The sequence below is a fragment of the Culex pipiens genome, chromosome 2 (assembly GCF_016801865.2).
Source record: "Culex pipiens pallens isolate TS chromosome 2, TS_CPP_V2, whole genome shotgun sequence".
Lineage (NCBI taxonomy): Eukaryota > Metazoa > Arthropoda > Insecta > Diptera > Culicidae > Culex > Culex pipiens.
The window spans coordinates 74262619-74268618 of NC_068938.1; the positions used below are offsets into that span (position 1 = coordinate 74262619).

Here is a 6000-nt window from a genome sequence, read left to right on the forward strand (position 1 = left end):
TTTTTTCTGACATAAAAGATGTACCCCTTCCCAGATATAAATTTACCATGATTTTTTTTGCTGTGTAGTGTGGTCAGCGTGATAATCTCTCACCCCAGTATGGCCTGGGTTCAGTCCCAGACGGACCCGGTGGCATTTTTTGAGATGAGATTTGCTTAATTACGCCGTATATCGGATGGGGAAGTAAAACGTCGGTCCTTTTGCGTAAAAGAGGTTTTGGGTGACTCACCACACATAACCTTCGGACGCCTAGAAATGAGCAGAAACTTGCAACAGAGACCACAAAAGACCCGGGGGTCGTTAAAGTGGATTACTTTGCTTTATGTTTGAAAGAATTAAAAAACTCTCAAAAATATCACAACCTGGGTGCAGAATAGTGGTTCGCAAAGCGGCCTCAATTTAGAACTGTCAAAGCGGAACCAATTCACTGTTTGCAAAATGATACCAAGAAGCGGCAAGTATTGTAATCGATCTATAATTCAAATATTTTGTCAGGAAAATATAAGTCGATGGCGTCGGGTTTTTGAGGTATTCGAAGTCAATAAATCTTAAAAAGATACTTGAAATCAAGATTGGCCCAATTCGTCGCTAACATTTCAATAAGAATGTCTCATGCAAAACCTATGTTTATGACGCTTTTTAAAATGTTTGCGACGAATTATCAATAACTTTGAATGGCACCAGCCAAATAATATTGAATAATCATACTCCGATATTATCACTGCGCTTCAAAGATACACAATCATGGAACTTCCATTCGGTTGCTCTTCTGATTCGCTAAATTCCACCCACTTCTGACGCATTTTTTCGTCACGTGGAAAACAAAAAAGGGTTCTTTTGGCTGCTCTTCGTTTAGTCTACGAACAAAAAATGCATGAAGCACCTAATTTTTCAGCGAAAACTGTAACATCAGCACAGTTATCGCTGAAAAATTAGGCGCTTCACGCATTTTTTGTTCGTAGACCAAACAGTAAAGCAGTAAAAAGAACCCTTTTTTGCTTTCCACGTGGCGAAAAATGCGTCAGAAGTGGGTGGAATTTAGTGAATCAGATCCAAAATGTTTCAAAACAAGTCACTTCAGCAGCAAAAAATATGTCACGCTTGAGCTTGAACATAGCCTTCTACTTTGTTTATGTTTACAGCTGTAGTGCAGTTGTATTAGTGGGGAGCAGCGAGGAGCATTCGAAAATCACGTAACGGATTATGTCGTTTCAGCACCCAGATCACAACCATATAAAATAGTTTTTTTTTATACTTTAGAAGTCTAACTTTTTTTTAAGATCTGCTCATAATTAAAAAATAAATGTAAAACTCACAAAAATATCAAGACAATCAAGAATAGGATGTTTTTGAAAATATAAAAAATAGGCAAAATATTTTAGAAGTCGGATTTTTTTTTAAAGAACTGCCCATGGTTGAAATAAAAGAAAAACATAAATAAACCTTACAAAATAATTTAGAAGTTTGACTCTTTTTTAAAAGAACTGCTCATGTTTTAAAGAAAACTCAAAAATACCGCAACATGCAAGAATAGTTTGTTTTAAGTCAATGGAAAAACTTACAAAATATTTTCGAAGAAGGACATTTTTTTTGAAAAAACTGCTCACGTTAAAAAAAATTTTTAAGACGATCAAGACGTTTTATCCATTCGACCTTTTAACCCGAGCAGATGGAAATAAATTGGGAATAACATTTTTTGATATTAGAAAATACTAGGTCAATAATATTTTATGTTATGAGCAGTTTTAACTCTAATTGGGATTTTTTCTGGTATTTTTGTACCCGACCCTCTCCGATTTCAATGAAACTTTGTAGACATGTTATCCTAGGCCTATATAAGCCATTTGGAGTAAATGCAGCCAATTGTACTCGAAAATAACATCTGAGAAGGGCGCAAGTTATTTAAATATTTTTGTATTTTGTAATTTAAAATTTACTGTCTTTCGAAGCCGTTGCATCGTATCAAAAAGTGGTCAAATACAAACTTGTAAAAAATTGGACGAGCTAAAAAAATACACTGAAATAAAAATACGCGCCACTTCTATGAGATTTTTTGATTTTTATGTTTAAAATGTGAATTTTAGGGTAATGTCATGATTTTTTTTTCGTTTAAAATTTATGAGGAAATAGCCTAAGATGTTACAAAAAGTCTCACGAAAAGTGCAGGATAGTTTGCCTCTACTAAAAAAATACAAAAATCATTTACTAAAACTGTTTTTTTGAAAAGTGGTCTAAACGTCAAAATTTTTTTAAATCCATAGTGGGAAACGATTTTGCAGACAATTTTACGCATAAGTCTCCATATTGACCATTGTTCTATGTCCAATCCTTGTGAAGTTACAGCGGTTTTAAAAATAAAAATGTTGAAAAAAATGTTTTTTTTTTGTGGTTTTTGGCAATTTCTAAATGACACACTTGATTTTTTAGTCTGGTTAATATTTTTACCGGAAAGCTCGCTTTTTAATTTGACTCGTTTTAATGTTTTCGTAAGCTTATTCACTATCCAGATTTCTACCACACTGAAAAAAATATTCTATTTTCAGTTATGAGCAATGTACTTAAGCCTATATCTGTAAGCCAATACATCCAATTGAAACGCTGTCAAAAACAAACTTATGGAAAATCGGACGAGGGATAAAAATATTTACGAGACTGAAAAATCAACTCAAAATCCTTCAGAAAGCTGTCGGAATCAGTTGTAATTTTATCAACACTTCGATGCGATAATCCGAAGCTCAACAACCCATCACAATAAAATTACCTTGTTCAAGATCCGTAGCTGACAGCCATGGTTTCAGTACAAACGAGTGCTCATCGAAAAGTCCATTTTGATCGCTGGTACCGTTTCACTATCTACTGGAATGTTCCGTCATCGTTGTCATTATCTGGAAAATATAAAAATAAAAGCTCGTTTAATTTAATTGCAACCGCACAATTTTCAATTAATGCTTTAATTTTTATTTCCCCAACAGCTCACCACATGCGTGGAAATTGCATTTTCCACGAGCGCAAACAAAGGCTTTCCAGCCTCTAATGGGTATGGGACGACAGCAGTATGTATAAAAATAATCCCGCGTATATCAAACATCAATCAAGTGCCATAAAAGGTAAATAATTTCATTAAAATATTTATTGAACTGAATCACTCCCGCGGACGAAGAGCATTTATTTTTCCCCAGCTGAATTCTCTTCTCGCCCCCACCAGACCACCAACCCAGAAACCACCGGTTTTCCAATAACGGCCGCTCCCCGGTGGCCTCCGCAAACCCAAACCACCCCGTCCTCTTGGGGACCTGGTGGTGAACACATTTGCATTTCGACGTCGCCGCCGCCGCCGCCGCCAATCAATTCCGTTTGGCCGCAACCCGATGTGCGCTGCACCGTGTTCAAATTATAATAAATTTTCGTCCTTGTTCCACATCCGGGGACACCTGGCCTGGGTCCTGGCAATGGTAACGTTTTCATTGTTTCGAACGAACTTCCAGCTTCCGATCCGCAAATGACCAGCTCCTCCCAATCGTTTGTTTGAGGGCGGGAGGGTGGAAGAAAAAAAAACTTGGTGAAAATAAACTTCAATTACGCAACCATTTCCGCGAATCCTAGGGTCGAGGGACAGTAATTTGAATCAAATGTCAGTGAGTTGACTTTTATTTAAGGCATTCTAAAGAAAAATCGATGTGACTTAACTTGAGTTTACTTGGGGAATAATACCATGTGTGCACCTAATGTTGGCATATCATACCTTTGCCATTCAATTACAACTTCTAACAAGTTTTTTTTTTTATTACAAATCAAGTGATAAAAAGCTTAATGGGAAGTGAGCAAGTAGGTTTCTCCCAAAAGATTTGCAGAATAAGTTTTTTACAAATTGGCAAAATGGATGGAATGAGGACCGATTTCTTGACCTAGCAAATATATGAGAATTACCCCTTATACATATTTTTTGAGAGAAATGCACAGAAAAATATTTCCAAAGAGCTGAAAATTTTTCACGTTGATTGCTGGGATACATGCAGACATGCATTGGCACGCTCTGCACTGGCACTTCAAATTAGCACTTACCTCAAGTTCTACGCACACTGCGCATTGCACAGTGCTAGTGCTATTTTTTAGCACTCCCTTATAGCACTCCCATAAACTTTAAAAAAAAATTTGGTTGGCACTAGTCTTGCTGGTCAATTTGGTGCATTTTAATGAACTGGGATACTTTTTGTGCCCCTAACGACTACAAGCGTTGATCCATTCGCCCAAGTACTGAAAATCTAGTAAAAATTCCAGGTTCTCATGCCATATTGAAAGACTTTTCGCGATATTCTAAAAGAAAAAAATGGCGCTTTAATTACACCAACATAAAATGTGTCAACCTTGTAGAGAATAGAACCATGGACCTTTCACTTCCAAGTCTTCAACGCAAGCACTGCACTAAACTTTATTTGCACGACTTTCCAGTGGTCGATGACAATCAAATCCAGATAAACAAAAGAAAAATGCGTCCTAGTTACCAGTTTCGCTAGAGTGCAAGGGCGAGTGCTATGATTGATAGCGCAGTGCTATTCGCTAAAATAGCACGCGTGCTATCCGCGCGCAGTGCCAATGCATGTCTGCATACAGCTTTTTAACTCTCTACAACAATTTTTTTTTCGGTTTTTTTTGTCGTGTCCTACGGTCATTTTGAGCAACTTTTGATCAACAAAAAACTTTACTTTTCTTGTTTTATGTGTTTTGTATTATTTTTAGTATTTCAATTTACATTTATCTTGTTAAGTAAATGTTTATTTTTGGTATTATTTAGCCTATTTTACCACCTCCCATCATGACATTTTGCCTTTCTCATTTTTTCATGTTTTTACAGTCACATTTTTTTTCTTTTCAATGCTTTATATAGATCAAAAATTGGTTGAAAAATTGATTTTTCACGAATTCTTAAATCTAAGCCCGTCTAAAGGCGGGGTTGAAAAATAGATTATGATGTTAGGAACAATGTTTTCTTAGACAAGAAAAAATCATAAAATACTTTCTCGCACTCGACTCTTTTACTGAAAGAGTCATTCTTTTGAACAAATTTTCTAAAACCGCTTGGAATCAATACAAAAACTGTTTCAATCAGGAATGTATTTTTTGAAAACGATAGGTTTTTGTCCATAGGTTAAGGTTTACTACCATTATTGGCTAGCTTTAGAAATTCAATGATAATAGGTATCAATTTATTTTGGTAGGTCAATTTTTGTTAAACACTTCGAATTTTGTATAAAAAAGTAATCAGACTTGAGAATCAGCAAAAATGTTTCATCTGTCAAAATGTTTGTGAGGGCGTGTCATATTGGTCCAGAGCTCATAGTTATGAGTGTGTTAAAAGATTTCAAAATATGAATTCAATTTTATGAAACAAATAATTTTAATAACTTAAGAATTTATATGAAAATTAAAAAATAATAAAAAGTTTTTTAATATCTAGCTCTTGAAAAAAATAATGCTTGAACATCTAGTTTCAAATAAAATATTAAATGTTATTTGATTACGCTTTTAAATAATTTTATCCGACAAGAAAGTTTTCTAATTTATCTACAAGAGTCCCAAAAATATATAATAATAATAATAAAAAATCTAATCCAAAATAATGTTTAAAACAATGTTTTCTTTTGGCTCGAACCCCATTTTTAAGGAAAGTTGTTATTTGTTGTTTCTCACATTTCATTCAATTTAAAGAACATAAAACGAAAAATTAAATGATGTGTTTGGACTCATTGCTGGTTTACAAAATTTTGTCTTACTGTTTTAAGGTTCTTTAATTTAAAACTTCTTGTCGCAAAAAGAACGATACACGCCTGTTGATCCGTTGAAGAAAAACGCAAGGTTCAATAGGGCCACATTATAAGTTGTTACGTCGATTCCGTTTTCATTTAAGGGGTGTAACCAAATTCTTGAAATTTAAAATTAAAAGTGTGCGAATCGAATTATTAACATCCAATTCCCCATTACCATTAATGTTTTTTTATAAGA

The 6000-nt window shown here is 34.6% G+C and overlaps 1 protein-coding gene across 1 annotated transcript in view; it reads right to left on the bottom strand.

Annotated features, from left to right (window-relative positions):
• LOC120420147 (protein gustavus) overlaps positions 1-2885 on the bottom strand; it is a 207830-nt gene extending 204945 nt beyond the window's left edge. Inside the window, exon 1 of the mRNA XM_039583106.2 lies at positions 2762-2885. The gene's annotated coding sequence lies outside the window, so the exon portion shown is untranslated. The remainder of the gene's footprint in view (positions 1-2761) is intronic.
• Positions 2886-6000: the final 3115 nt, after the last annotated feature.